This window comes from Tasmannia lanceolata, unplaced genomic scaffold (genome assembly GCF_043159265.1).
Source record: "Tasmannia lanceolata isolate RefF3 unplaced genomic scaffold, GAP_Taslan_0.1 ptg000013l, whole genome shotgun sequence".
NCBI lineage: Eukaryota > Viridiplantae > Streptophyta > Magnoliopsida > Canellales > Winteraceae > Tasmannia > Tasmannia lanceolata.
The window spans coordinates 41113719-41129971 of NW_027518690.1; the positions used below are offsets into that span (position 1 = coordinate 41113719).

Here is a 16253-nt window from a genome sequence, read left to right on the forward strand (position 1 = left end):
TGTTCGCAATAATGACCCCAATAAAAAGCATTAAACATCTTTTACAAGAGAAATTATATGATGCCCGACCGTCAAAATAAAGGGCAGAGAGGGACAGACCCTCTCTCCCTCGATTTTTAATCCAAGGGAAAGCACCGTCTTTTACTTGGTTCAGAAACCAAGGCAGCAGGTTTTGTCTCCTTCCGGCCAAAGCATTTACCATTGAGCTAGAGGTTCAATCCCACCACTTCAAACTTTATTGTTGGCTTCTGTTCTGCTTCAAGAGGTTGGATTTTATCTTGATCTACTTGTAAGGTAAGATTTTCGGTTTGATCTCCTGATGAGGGAAGACGAGACCTCCATTGTCCCATTTTCTGCTTTTTCTGCTTTTTCTGCTCAAGATGAAAGATTTGATCTCCTTGTGAGGGGAGACGACGTCTCCGCTGCAGTGTATCTTGTCGTGCACTAGGACATTTTCCCTCTTCAATGCGGGCCCATTGCCCGACCTTGGAGTGCCAACCAATAATACTGCAGGAAATGTGTGCGCACTTCTTGATATGGGTGCCGCGCATAACAGTGCACCATATCAGCCTCACTCCCGACTCGACCACGCAATCCGGACCAATGACCACATCGGGCCCGATCTTACAGTCCTCACCAATTACGGCACTCTTATCCACCAAGACATTTCCAATTATGTGAGGACCGGAGGCCAATTGGGAAGGGGATTCCTTGCGCAACAAAGCCAAATACATTATCAATCCAATTATGTAGTCGATCGGTTTATTGATATCCATCCATAATCCACTCGAGACCATTGCATACATCATTTTCTCGGCCGCAATCTTAGGGAAGATTTCTTTCTCAATTGAAGTATGCCCCAATTCAATGCGATCAAGAACAGAGGGGTTTAACAAGTAGATCCCAGCGTTGATCGTGTCAGTCAAACCAGGTCCTGCTTTTCTAACAAATTTCTTCACCTTCCCAGTCACCTCCTCCAAAACCACGGCACCATATTTTGATGGCCCATACATCTATCAATATAATAACTTAGAAGTTTCTCACATGAATCATGTAATTAATTGAATAATCAACAAAGAATATTTGAATTACCTTTATCATTATGGAGGCCTCCCCGCCATGAGCTTTGTGGAATTGAATCATATTTTCTAGTGGGTAGTCGCTGATAAGATCACCGTTCAGAACAAAAAAAGGCTCACCAGAATCATCGAGCAATTTGTTTCTTGCACGGGCAAGTGCAATTGCAGTTCCAAGCGGCTCAGTCTCTGGATCAATCTCTGGCTTAGTCTCTTGCGAGAAGGTGATCTTGATACCAAGCGTATCTTCAAATGTGTTCAAGAAATTTAATATCACCTGGAAAACTTAAAAAAACACTTAGCTGCAGGCTGATCCGAATGTTGATAGTATGGTGGGATAAAAAAAAGGGTCCTTATTTTACCTCCTTGATGGCCCAAACAACCTCTGGTTGGTAATTCATGGCCAAAACAACTTCAGTTACGCCTACATTTTTTAGAGCTTTGATCTGATAAAAGATAACACAAGCAACTCATGATTAGTAGATAGAGCTTGATTTTCTTTTTCTTTTTCAAAGGTAACGAGATAATATTATTAAAAAGGTCAGAACAAAGGGACGAGGCGTCCCCAGTTACATCAATGATAGTGCAAACAAGCAAGCCCCATAGAGAGAACCCAAAAAGTGAAATAAAGATATTACGGAGGGGACGAAAAAACTACAGCCAGTGAAGGAAGATCCACCCCTCCCTTAGCGAGCACATCAGCTTGATCGTTGGCCGATCTAAGCCTATGCTGAAGCACAGGTCGAATGGACGCAACCAAATCCCGAACCTCTTGGATTTTGAATGCAAGCCGCCAAGACCCACCTACCATAGCCAAAGCCCACGCGATGACATTGGATGAATCACCTTCAACAATAAGAGGTCCAAGGTCGTTCTGAGAATACCAACGTAATCCAAAAAGAAGAGCCGAGAGCTCCGCCTCATTCGCATCACAAATACCCGCGGGTCCAGAGAAAGACATGAGAGTGTTGCCAATATGATCCCGAATGAGACCGCCTATACCCGCCCTTCCCGGATTACCCCGTGAACTCCCGTCAAAATTCAGTTTTACCCAGCCCTCCTGTGGGGGACTCCACCGCGGTAGTATCCTCTTTTCCGGTTTACGCTCCGAGATCACCACAAACCAGTTTCGGAGAATGTCACCAACCGAATAATGGTTGCCATCCCTAGCTTTGATCCACTTTATGATTGTCAGTTTTATGGCAAGAGTGATATTTAACCGACTTCGATCCTTCCCGCTGAAAATCCGATTGTTGCACTCCTTCCAAATATGCCAAACAGTTGCATACGGGATTGCCTTCCACATAGGTTCACCAAAGCACCAAGCAAAGGCCCCACGCCAATTGATAATAACCTGAGATATTTCCTTTTGTAGCACCCATGAAAAACCAAAAGTTTTCAACATGCCCATCCATACTTGGAAGGAGAAAGGCTAGTGGAGGAATAGATGGTCGAAGTTCTCGTCCGCATTCTTGCAAAGGACGCACCGATTCGCCATTGGGAAACCCCGTGCCTTTAGCCTTTCATAAGTATTCACCCCGTTGAGCAACATGGTCCACATGAAAGCGGAAACACGAGGCAGAGCAACAGAGCGCCAGATACTAGCCAAAGAGGAAGGAGCACCATCGTTTTCATTCAACTTCCGGAAAAATGATTTCACCGAGAACAGACCTTGAGAATCCGGGGTCCATACCCACTGATCTCGCGCCTCAGATGAGAGATAGGAGCCCGACAATTTTTCGAGAAGAGTGCCATAATTTTCAATCTCAGAATCTTTTAGGTTGCGCCTCAATCTGATGTCCCATACCTGGTTACCATGGCCCGAATTTCGAACCAAATTTTGGGAGATAGTAGATTCCGGTTCGCGGGCTAAGCGAAAAAGGTCGGGGTGCGCCTCAGCAAGGGGACAGTTACCAATCCATGTATCAATCCAGAATCGAGCAGAGTTCCCAATACCCGGCTTAAACCGAACCAAAGGGAAGAAATCATCCCTTGATGATGACACAGACCGCCAGATTCCAGATCCATTTCGGCATGTGACACCATTACAGGCCCAATCGCCCCAGCCGCTTCCATATTTCTCACCAACTACATTTTGCCATAGAGCTTCTCTTTCCGTTTTGAAACGCTAGAACCATTTCCCCATAAGGGCTTTGTTCCAAAGTTGAATTTTTCCCATACCCAAACCCCCGTTTCTTTTAGACCGACAGACCTTTTTTCAGCCGATACGATGTTTAAGCCTCTTCCCTTTCTCCTTCCCTTCCCAAAGAAAGTCCCTCTGCATTTGTTCAATTCTAGCTGCGACCGCCGCAGGTATCTTGAAGACCGACATAAAGTAGACGGGCATATTCGCAAGTGCAGCCTTAATTAGAGTAAGACGGCCTTCAAACGATAGGTAGTTCTTCTTCCAAGAAGACAACTTTCTTTCAATCCTCACAAGCACCGAGTCCCATTGAGCTGTTTTTGGAATACCATAACCCAATGGCAGCCCAAGATATCTAATAGGTAACACATCAACTTGACAACCAAGGATACAAGCATATCTATTCGTGATGGATGCCTCCAGATTTATACCCGCGACCACGCTTTTAGACAAATTGATCTTGAGGCCGCAGATGATCTCGAACTAACGAAAAATACGTTTAACATTCCTCACCTGATTCGCACAATCTTCCAGAAAGAGTATAGTGTCATCAGCAAACTGCAAGTGTGATTTAGTAGCCGACGATGTACGCCCAGGGGCGATGCCATGAATATAGCCGCAGTCTTCAGCTTTTGCTAATAGGGAATGCAATGACTCAGCTACAATAATGAACAAACATGGAGCTAGTGGATCACCCAGTCGCAATCCGCGTGTGCATTCAAAGTACCCTTCTGGACTTCCATTGATTAGAATTGAAAACATGGCGGATTTTAGGCAAGCCGACATCCAGCAGCGCCATTTCCGTCCGAAACCCATACGAGATAAGATGTATTGGTGTTAAAAATTATACTTTTCTAACTCGAAAATCCATTTCAAGGTCAAGGAATAGCATATTGCAGTGCAGTTGCAAAAGACAAACAATTACAAGAGCACATCAGAAGCCAAGTCCAAAGACCAGAGAATTTACCTGGGAGACTGCCACTGAAGAAATCACGGTTAGACATGCTTGGCAAGTCTTCCAGCTCCGGTGCGACTTCTTCAAGTAAGGTTGGTGAATCACCACTTGGCAAGTCTTTAAGAGCAAAGGATAGCGATCGGCTTCGGCAATGCACGCTGAGATATGACCGAATAGAAGTCAGGCCATTCCTTGGAAATGAGAATACGGTCCAAGTGGCTCATGACCAATCAATCTTGATTATTAGACCAAGTATAACGGGCCCTCGCCAGCAGTAGATCCATAAGTTCACATTCCTGAATGAAATTTGAGAAATTGCGCATGCTGGTAGTGATCCGTCCAGGATGATTTTTCTCGTGCGGATATCGAATGGTGTTAAAATCACCCCCGACAATCCAAGGCCCATCCATTGGTTTCGGATATTAAGTAGTTCCGACCATAAACCCCTTCTTTCACGTGCTCTAACAGGTCCATATACAACAGTAAACTTCCACTTCATTGAGGTACCCCTGTTGGTGAAGAGAATAGAAACATAGTGAAAAAAGGACACTCAATCCCGTAGGGAAGGTGTTGGTAGGCTGAGCCAGACCTTGTACCTTATCACCGGAGCGGAGGGAAAAAAGTAAATTTAGTTGGCTAGGCGGAGTAAGCCTTGGCCATCTCAAGCAGGTGGACGTTACCTTGGTGGAGACATCGAGGTCTCAATCTAGCGACGGCACCTGGAACCACACTGCTGCCCACAACGTGTTGCCATGCATGTCACCCACAAACCGACCAGCTGCCGTACTCAGCAAGGAACTACCAACTTTATCCCTATCCATCCAGATGCCAGCCCTGTCTGTGGAGGACGCGTGTCCAGTACCATGGGCCCGACGCAGCAACGTAACATTTTTCTGCCTCGATCCATCCAAGTTTGAATGGACTGTATTGATCGACATATTTTTATCGTACGATTCACATGACACCAGATCCTTACCTTTTCGCCTCCTTTCGACGATCCAATCAGGACCGTCGGATCTCCGTCTTTCCCCCAAAGGTGTATCCAACGGCGCCCCTGCTGTCTTCTCAAGCAAAACAGAAGCGACATTCCAGCGAGTTGCAGATGATACTCGATCATTCTTGCAACCAGAGTCCCCCCTATCGTCATGAAAGAAATTCCGAAGGTGCCCGCCGGAATTGTGACATCCACGCCAAGCTCGCCAGCCACCCCAATATAATAGGTCCGATTTTCAACCTTTAAGGATACCACCGACCTCAAGAACTGCCATTCAGTAGTGAATACTTTAGCTTTCGAGTAACAAAGGTTTTGAGGATCATCCGCATCCGCATGCACCTCCATTACAGACCCAAACAAGCTTCCCAAGGCTTCAACAGTGGAGTTAGCCCATGCATGCATCGGAAGGCCATAAAAACGGATCCAAACCACCTTGGCCCCAGTTTTGTATGTTGGATTCTAGGGTTATAGGGAGAGTAGAAACTCACCCAAAGCACCACCCCCACGGGCGAAGATACTATCGGCTTGCTGTTCATTAGCAAATCCAAATAGGACTTCATTTCTACTCAAGATGAACGGTTTTGGTAATTCCGGTAGCCCCCAAATCCATCGAGCCCATTGCTAGTGCTCACCTAACTCCCAGTCAAGCTTCTTGATCCTTCCGATTAGACAAGTTTTCAACAACTTGGTACGCTCAAGAACTTCATTACCAGATATAATAATCGTTCTCAAGTTGCCTTCAGATACCGCCTCCGTTGTGCCCCCCTCCGGCCAATGATAATTATAATCCTTATCCTTTGCCGGGGATGCCTCGTGTTTCTTCGTCTCACGGTTAGGCACCTCTGAGTTTACACATCTTGTTTCTCTGCATCTCCGGCAAACATGTCCGCACCTGAAATTATGGTAATCGCATCCGTTGCAAAACCAATCACCCGGTAGCACACGAATATCAAAAACACTCCCATCTCTAGAATATTCCTTATTACTTTGTTCCGAGGTAAAACCATGGTGCTGATGTTTCCGATAAGAGGAGTCCCGCCTATCATCCAGGTTCCGTCCCTGGAACTATCCGTTGTCGAAAGCACGCCGGCCGTCCTTCCTCCCAACGTCAACCCCACGTCCACCGTATCGTCGCCATTCATTTGTATCCTTGCCCCGCTTAATTACCATTTTTCCTCGCCAAGATATATGGTAAAAGTGGATGTTGCATAGTTCATCTATCACTAGTAGATAGAGCTTGATACATTAATGAAAATAAACAGAGAAACAAAACTTGAGCACTCATTTTTCAGACAGAAGACTACATCTGCAAGAACATAAATATTTGATCTGATATAGAATCCATGTAGAGAACATAGGGTTAATATCAAAGGTTGGATTTAATTCCCAGGATTGAAAGTGGTAAATATAGAAGAGTATTTTGTTCGTTCTTCAGATTCCGGAATCTGAAGGGGTTTTTTCATGTGCATACAATAGTATCAGATTCAAGAGACGAGGATTGAATACCCAACAACCTACAAGAAATTTTGGCCATGCAATTTTTCCAACTTATAATGGTAAATTTGGAGGCCACACATATTTCAGACAGAAAAGTTTTAAACTTTTCGAGAAGTAAGGCCCTGTTTCTTTTGGATTTTGAGAACCCATTGTTAGTCAAAAATAGATTATTGGACTCAACATTGCTTTTAATGTTGAGTCCAATGATCAGTTTTGGACTCACAATTGGTTCTCAAAATCCAAAAAAAACATGGCCTATGTAACTCCTAAATAAACATAGAGCTTGAACTCAACGAACTTGAGTTTCAACACCCAAAACCAATAGACAACAAGAGATCTAACCAGTCAAAATCCTTTTAAGATAAATAGATATAACTGAATATGATAAAACAAAAAAGAGGATAATATAATTTGCTCTGTTCAAGAAAAACAAGAATAATCTTTTAACTCATCATCGGAAAAAATAAGCTTTTCTCCTCGGAATTTGAACACACAACAATGGTTTACGAATTATACCTGATGAATGATCATGGGTTTGTTAGCAAAATCCACAAGTGCAACAGGAACACCATCCAACCGCGCGCCAAATCCTCCAATGAGAATGAGCGCCTTCATGGTGAAAATACCTGTAGATTGAACAATACAAAACACTCACTAAACAATAAAAACCAAGGGAAACAATATATAGCCAGGCTTATGCTTATCCGGAAATCCAATAAACTCTGCCCTGCCAATAACTAGTGGGACCAACCGTGTGATGCATGGTTTGAAGGTTAATTAAGACCGAAATCATTGATTAAAGAACCAAACAGTTTGCCCTTGGGTAAGGACCGTGAAAAAGGCTTTAAAATAAGAAGTTTTCTGATTTCAGATCTGCTGAGAGCTCCTTACTGTGAAGGTTTTACATAGAATGAAACAATTCTAACTGATGTGATTTGTACAATGACATTAGAATGCAGTAAATAGAAGTAATAGATAGAAAACATAACAGGCCACATACATATGATTATTTCCCTAATCAGCAAATGCAAAAAAGATGGGAACATAAACAATTTGGGCACTACATCAAAAGTTCTAATATATATTCAAAGTGCTTATTGATGGAGCAATTCAACATCCTTCAATATATCAGAAAACTTGAATTAAAGGTTAGCACAATCTTTAATGGTGTAAACTGACTGAAGACAGAGAATAATGCCACATTGCCACCATAAATTCTCCTTTCAACTTGAAGAAGGCACTATTTTGAACAATTTGCAAGGTTAATATTGTGAAAAAAAATTAATTCCTGATATTTTTAAGCACTTCGGATATTGAAGTTCTTATAAATTGTGAGTGTCATTACTGTTAGCAAGTTCTGTAAACTCATGTCTGAAACCAGTCAATCAAAATTATACCGGCTAATTGACTCAGTGGCCCAAGTAGTCATGAACATTTAGACTTGCGAAGTTAAATATTAGAAAGAATTCAAAAGAGATTAGGAATGAAGGTTAGGTGAAATATGATAAAATATGTAAAATAAGAAAACAATGGACATAAACAATTTCCAGATGCATTTTTTGAAGCATTATTGATATATGATTCAATATGATCATTGGACCAAGTCACGCTCTAAACCATCTCAGTTGGTGATAAATTGTTCTTGACTATTTGTGGAGTTGATGTGGTCTACATCCAGGTTTTTGAAGTTTGAATGTCAAAGGTATTATAATCTTTACTTTAATTGAAAATGCCAACCACAGATTAACTACGGAACTTAACTGTAAAGAAAAAAAAATGACGTAATGAAACAAAAGACGAATAAAAACCCAAAGTGAAGCAAATTTGAAAGAAGGCATCACAACATCCAACACCCCAACCCCTATTCTGCTTATGTTTGTTAACTATAGAATCCAAACATTTCTGATTTCTGGAGATATTTACATCTTTTAACTATAAGTTCGGTTTTGTAGGGAATCCAATAAAAGAACTAAAAAGATGTTGCATGGAAAGTTTCTTTTGCATGTGGCAGTATGTTTCATCGAAAGTTTATAATGATTTACGTAAGACAGTATGGTAGACACCTTTGTTCACTGAAAATAGGTTGTTGCCCAAAACTTTAACAAATTGAGCCTAGCATTTACATTGTGGAGTAGACGAGTTATAGCGCAGCTATAAAGCACAAAAACAAAGGGGTGGAGAGAGAGGGGGTTTTTGATTTCCAAGAAACACACACACACACAGAGGAAAAGAGTGGGTTATAATTTTCCAGAAACATAGAGAGAGAGAGAGAGACCGATCTCTAGTTTTTGTCCAAAAACAGAATAGGAGAGAGAGAGAGAGAGAGAGAGAGAGAGAGAGAGAGAGAGAGAGAGAGAGAGAGAGAGACCCATCTCTGGTTTGCATCCAAAAACAGAGTAGGAAGAGGAGAGTGAGAGAGAAACCCCTCTTTAGGTTTCGTCCAAAAACATAGTGGGAGAGAGAGAGAGAGAGAGAGAGAGAGAGAGAGAGAGAGAGAGATTGGGAGATGCATACCTTGTTCCTTTTGATTTGCAGTGCCGCCGGAGAGGAGAGATTGGTGCCGATCTGCAGAGAGAAGAAGAGGAGAGGAGAGGAGACGAGAGAATTAGGGTCCGTTCACTCATCTGGTGTTAGATTTCTTCCTCCTGCCACATATGCTTAAGTGTTGAGGAGAAAGAAAAGAACACAACTTCGGTTCACTTGAAGGGGAACCGTAGCATCCAATAAACTTCAAAGAAGTTTGGTAGGAATTTTCGTATCATTCCATTGATAATAATCTCAGACTAAATACATGAATCAAAAGGATAAGATCAAATACGTTAAAATCCCAACCAGAATCTCTATCCAAATCTCCTAAAGAGTTAGTCCATCCAAACCTCCTAAAAACACTCCAAAATACCCAACTATCAAGACTCCTAAACTTAAGGGACACTTTTATTGGACTCTCCTAAACTACTGAACTCCCCAAGGAAGGACGCATCAATTCCCCCCCTGTAGATTGGACTTGTCCTCAAGGCCCAACTCCGGGTAACGCTCGATCAAAGAATGATAATTGAATCGGGTTCCCAAGAAGAAAGATCATCATCTGGCACTTCGAGCAACCGGTCTTGGATCACATGGTGGTTCCCAACCTTCCTCTTGAGCTGTGATACGTGGAATACCGAATGAATTTTAGAGTCCGCCGGCAGCTTAAGTCTGTAAGCAACTGGTCCCACACGATCCAAAATAAGATAAGGGCCATAGTATCTTGGAGAAAGTTTGGTGTATACATGCCTTGTTGCAGATGTTTGTCGATGGGGTTGTAGCCGTACATAAGCCTAATCACCCACTGAAAAAGTTCGATCTGTTCGATGAGTATCTGCAAATTTCTTCATGCGATCCTGTGCTTTGATCAAGTTCTGTTTGAGTTCTTTTAGAATGGTCTCTCGATCTCTAAGGTCCAGATCAACGGCTTTAACCTTTGACGTCCCTGGTATATAATCAATCAAGGTTGGAGGCGCAACACCATACACAACTTCAAATGGTGTCATCTTAGTAGAGGAATGGAATGTGGTGTTGTACCACCATTCTGCCCATGGCAGCCATTTGAGCCACTGCTTTAGACGACCACTGATGAAGCATCTCAAATAAGTTTCAAGACAACGATTGAAGTGTCGCGTGGCATGGGTAAAAATCTGAAAGAAAAATTGGCGAATACTCAAGGGGGTATTTGGAAAAAGGTTCTGAATAAAAATGATAGGAGGATTGATAGGGTTTCACTGAGAAGAAAAGAAGGTGAACTGGGCGATTGGCAGTGTGGTCGGTGTAAATTTCGGAACTTCCGTAGAAGATCAGTGTGCAAGATTTGTTATACGGTTTGGTCTACCTTGGATTTCAACTTCCCTTTGCTTTCTATGGATAATCATAGTCATGTGGAGGCTGTTAATCATGGGGTTACGGAGGGCACGATGCCGATGGGAGTTAGATCGAAGCAACAGGTCTCAGAAGGTAGTTCTTTTAATATTGGGACGATTCCGTTGAAATCCATAAGCAACGCTGATATCAGTCTTTGGGGTCGTATTAAGACCGTTTGGTCTGGTGATATTCCGGCCCTTGAGTGCTGGCTGAGTCGGAAATGTGGTGGGAACCGTGACATAGCAGTTTACAAGATTGATGCCTTTGAGGTTTTGATTCTTCCTCCGATTGGGGTAAACAAAACTAATATCCAGACGACGTGGTTATCTGCAACTAATTCCCCCTTTCAGGAGCTTTTTCCGTGGATTGATAAGTTCCCAAGAGAGGGGAATAGGCATTGGTGGCGTATTTCCGGGGTCCCGTCTGAAGAATGGTGCGAAGATAACTTTAGAAGAGTTGGAGAGAGGTTGGGAGTAGTCCTTGACCTTCATAGTTCGTGCAAGGCGGGGGAAGGATATTCTGAAGCAAGGGTTTTGATATCCACAGGTGGGGATATAGGTGCGGAAATTTCATAGCAAGTTTCATTGGATGGCTCTGTGAGATGGGTCCGTGAGGAAAAAATTGTCAGTTTTGGGGGACCAAAGCTCGGAGGAAGATTCATCTTCAATTGACAGTGCATAGGAGGAAAACAGTTTCAGAGAAGAATGCTCGCCAGAGGTTGATGATGATTCAGTATTGTTGGCTGAGGAGAATGGGTTGGTAGCTCACGATAGCACTTCTTACCAGAGAAGCAGGATTCGCACCTGGAGGTGGGGATTCGCGATTCCCCGAGTCGCGAATCGGAATCGTGATTCGATTCGATTCCCCGATTCTGGGGAATCCTGAATCCATTCCATCAGAATCGCGAATCTTAATTTGGGAATCGCGATTCTGTTTCCACCGGAATCGCGATTCTGGAATGGTAAATACGCGTTTTATGAAAATAAAATCCGTGGTTTTTAGTCATACGGATTCGGGAATCACGTAAGTTAAAACCGCAATTCCCATAACATCAAATCCGGTCTTTTAGTGATGGGAATCGCGAATCCCAACTTTTTGACATGAAATTACATTTGTAGCCATATTTTTAACAGTAAGGGTGATATTTGAGTGGGGTTATTTTTGTAATTCCATTTTAAAACCTAATAAAAGTTAATCAAACCCTAAAAAAGGAAAAAACCCTTTCTTTCTCTTCTCCTCACAGCCGCCCCTCTCCCCCTTTCCTCTCTCACTGCCGCCCCTCTCTCACAGCGATTCCCGCCGGCAACAAGAAGAAGAAGAAGACGAAGAAGAAAAGGTATGTATTTTATATTTTTTTCTATTTTTTTTGAAAAAACTAAAAAAGGGATGGGTTCACACAGTTTCTGTGAAATGGTCGGTTCGTGTGGGAATTATCAGCACTACTGTATTTTGAATTTTTGATGAGGTCACTCCTCACTTTATTAAAAAGTATGGCATGGCCCGTACCACAGGATAATCCAAACCGTCCATTAGATGGGCCACGGCCTAAAAAAGTTTTTTTGCCCCAAAAATCATTTCCATAGGTTGATCCTAACCCTCCGATCTATAGAGGGTTAGGATCAACTCTCAAACATTCAGATCGGAGGGTTAGGATCAACCTACGGAAATGATTTTTGGGGCCCAACCTATTTAGGCCGTGGCTCATCTAATGGACGGTTTGGATCATCCTGTAGTGCAGGCCATACCATACTTTTAAATTTTTAATAAATTGAGGAGTGCCCGCATCAAAATACAGTAGTGCTGATAACTTTGGGTTTGGCAGTGGCTTTTGGCTACTGATGTTAGCACTACCATGTTTTAATATTGCACAACTAAGTGATTGTTCAAAAGTACAGTGAAGCCCACTTGATAGGATGATCCAAACCTTTCATTTGGTTTGGACTTTGGACTTTGGAACTTTGGTCTTTGGATCATCCTTAGAAGTTGCCCCACTGTCCTTTTTGAAACCTTTTTGAAAAAAACTATACTTGGCGAAATAGGGGGCTAATGGATGATCTTGTTAATGGCACTAAAGGTGTTGCAAATTGATATTCCTTAGATGAAATGTGAATTTTGATTCCAAAAGTGTTTTACTGATTCAAAATTACATTTAGGCCCAATTAATTTTAGAATTTGAGAATTGAGTTTGAGTTCAAAATTGAATATTATTTAGATTGAATGAGCTGATTGTAGCATTGTGCAAAAATATTTTTATCAAATATTGTTTATGATTGAATGTGCTGAATTGTTGATTATTTGTCTCCGCCTCAAATTGAATGTGCTGAATTGCTGATTGTAGCATTGTAGTTGTACAAACTCAATTTCTCTCTGACTTACGGTGGGCCTATCTTATTAGCCTATATTTTGAGCTAATAAGATATTGTTTATCATTTGTCATTCGATAATAGTACGAGACTACATAACGAGCCTATGTGAGGCCTTTACGAGTGATGGCGAGCGGAATGGCTGAAGTCTCCAACAATGGTTTACTGGCATGGATCAATGGGTTGCATCAAGTGGAAGGAGTTAATCTGGCACGGTGGGCCTCTGCAGCTTACGCAATATTGCCACTGTCTATGTTAATTGGGGTTTGATTCATGCCGCCATCAATTGTTGGGATCCAGATTTGCATGTGTTTCATTTTGGAATGCAAGAGCTTTGTCCGACTCATGAAGATATTTGCATGATGCTCCGCATTTCTCCTGATGGTCCCATGTTCAAGCCTTCAAGGAAGGCTATGATAAGGCATTGAGCAGTCTGATTGGTGTGCCACATAAGTCCCTAGGTCACTACCGTCAGGCAAGTAGTATCTTCGTGCATAAGCTAGTACAAGTCTTTTCACCAAGTAGAGAACTGGATATGGAGTATCGTCGTTGCCGTGAAAATGCATTAGCATTATGTGCTTATCCAATGTTTCTCTTTCCGGGCCGATCAGAGTCATCAGACTTGATTCCATTATATTTTGTAAACTTGGTTGATCAAGTTCGCCAAGGTGCAAATCTAGCTCCTACTGTCGTAACGGAACTTTTTGATAGCCTAGATAGTGCTCGCCGATCTACTGGATCTGACTTCTTGGGAAGTTCCGTCATTCTTTATGTAAGTATTGGATGGTTTATTAAAAATGCTTGAATGATGTACTTGGTTATGGATAATTATTGTTTCTAACTTTTTTTATTTAGGTTTGGCTAGTGGAGAGATTACGAATTTTGGCTCCACCACCTTTGCCAAGACGAGCCTGGACGAGGAGTTTTAATACTCGGGAGGTGTTGGTTTCATTCGATGATCACGACAGTTGGGCTATATGGCTTAAGGGTCGCGAAAGTAAGGACATTGAGTGGACTCTCCCATGGGCTCCCATTTCCTCTGCAGTCCTCGAGACTTCTAGTCAGAAGTGCGTTCGGATAATGGGTTTCCAGAGCACTTCTTTTTACTTGCCTCTTCGGATCCTCCGACAGTACTTTGGAGCCCAACATCACATAGGGATGATGGATGTTTCGGTACCGGACTCCATTCGCCCTCAATCCTTGAAGAAGAGGACAGTGAATGCGATTGATAGAGACTGGAATCGGCAAACCATCGTTGTCGTTCAGAACAACCCCACGCCTGGAGAGGTGAACAACTATTTTTGGGAATGGTATGGGACTGGTGAGGCAAGTGGTGCTCCTGAGTCAAATGCTGCTTCTATGAGCGGTGCTTTTGAATTAGTTGATTCTATGACTGGTGAGGCACAGTCAAGTGCTGCTTCTATGACTGGTGAGGCAAGGGGGTGATTTATTTAAATTTTGATGATGTATTTTGCTGAACGGGTATCAGATCTATGTAATAGTTAATTAGTTGATTACTATTTTGTATTCTCAAATAGGGCTTATGTAATGGTAGTTGGATATAAATCCAATGGATTCGACACTGCGCCACGAGAAACCGTACCCTACCCCTGCAAAATAGTGAATATCCTCGGGAATTCCCACGTAAGACGGTCTGTTGGATATAAATCCAATAGATTCGACACTGCGCCACGGGAAACCCAACCCTCACCCTACCCCTTCAAAATAGTGAATACCCTCGGGAATTCCCATGTAAGACGGTCTGTTGAATATAAATCCAATGGATTCGATACTGCGCCACGGGAAACCCAACCCTGACCCTACCCCTGCAAAATAGTGAATACCCTCGGGAATTCCCACGTAAGACGGTCTGTTAGATATAAATCCAATGGATTCGACACTGCGCCACGGGAAACCCAACCCTCACCCTACCCCTGCAAAATAGTGAATACCCTCAGGAATTCCCACGTAAGACGGTCTGTTGGATATAAATCCAATGGATTCGGCACTGCGCCACGGGAAACCCAACCCTCACCCTACCCCTGCAAAATAGTGAATACCCTCGGGAATTCCCATGGAAACCCAACCCTGAGCCTACCGCTGCATACCCTTGCATGCATGCATGTAAGACACTCACAGTAGAAAATATCTATCATACTATTCAAATATTTTACAATTTGTTTTTGTCAGAGGCAATTGAGGAAAGATGGACGAGACTGTCGACCAAGAATTTCAAGGCCAAGGTGTAGGTGATGATGACATAGTTTTTGAAGGGGACCTAGAATACAAATATGATGAAGAATATGTGGAAGAAGATTATGACGAGGACATAGTGTTGGGTCCGAACGCAAGGTCAGCGATAGTTTTATGGTCACACGTAGTCAAAGGAAAGAAAGCTGGCGAAGGACATGGGGGAACCAAAAAGTGGAAATGTAAGCACTGTAAGAAGGTTTACACTGGGACTTATACAAGGGTGCACGCACACCTTGTGAAAGCACCAAGAGGTCAAGGTCAAGGAATAGCATATTGCAGTGCAGTTGCAAAAGACAAATAATTACAAGAGCACATCAGAAGCCAAGTCCAAAGAGCAGAGAATTTACCTGGGAGACTGCCACTGAAGAAATCACGGTTAGACATGCTTGGCAAGTCTTCCAGCTCCGGTGCGACTTCTTCAAGTAAGGTTGGTGAATCACCACTTGGCAAGTCTTTTAGAGCAAAGGATAGAGACGATGTTGATCATAAAGTGCTGCGATTTTTTGCCGCCAATGGGATTCCCTTTAACGTCCTCCGATCTCCATATTTTCAAGAGATGATAACTGCCGCCAATTTTGTGCCTGGATACAAGTTGTCTTCTTATGAGAAAGCAAGAACAACTTTATTGGACCATGAGAAAGATAATGTAACAAAAGATCTAGGTGTTGTGAGAGAAATATGGCCTGAACATGAGCTTTCTATTGTCTCTGATGGATGGACAAACGTGAAGAACAAAGCCCTGATTAATGTACTGGCATCGAATATGTTCGGTTCAATGTTTCTCTATGCACACGACTTCTCTGCCGTGGAGAAATCAGAGAAAAACATTGCAAAGTTTTTGTTGGATGCCATTGAAGAAGTAGGGCCTTTTAATGTTGTGCAAGTGCTGACAGATAATGCAGTCAATTGCAAGCTTGCTGGGACAGAGGTTAATAAAGTTTATCCCCACATATTTTGGTCTCCTTGTGTGGTTCACACATTAAATCTGATATTCAAAGACTTGACCAAGCATAAACACCTAGGTTGGATTGGAGAGACTTACCGTTCCTACAAGGATGTTGTCAAATATATTACCAAT

At 42.6% G+C, this 16253-nt stretch overlaps 1 pseudogene across 1 annotated transcript in view; it reads right to left on the reverse strand.

The window, feature by feature from the left end:
* The window catches only part of LOC143890118 (mannose-1-phosphate guanylyltransferase 1-like), a 29224-nt pseudogene continuing 12971 nt past the window's right edge, over positions 1-16253 (reverse strand). Inside the window, exons 2-6 of the transcript XR_013255119.1 lie at positions 9180-9230; positions 7182-7291; positions 1439-1522; positions 1093-1353; positions 1-1013 (exon numbers count right to left, since the gene is read on the reverse strand). The product of XR_013255119.1 is annotated as a mannose-1-phosphate guanylyltransferase 1-like (transcript). The remainder of the gene's footprint in view (positions 1014-1092; positions 1354-1438; positions 1523-7181; positions 7292-9179; positions 9231-16253) is intronic.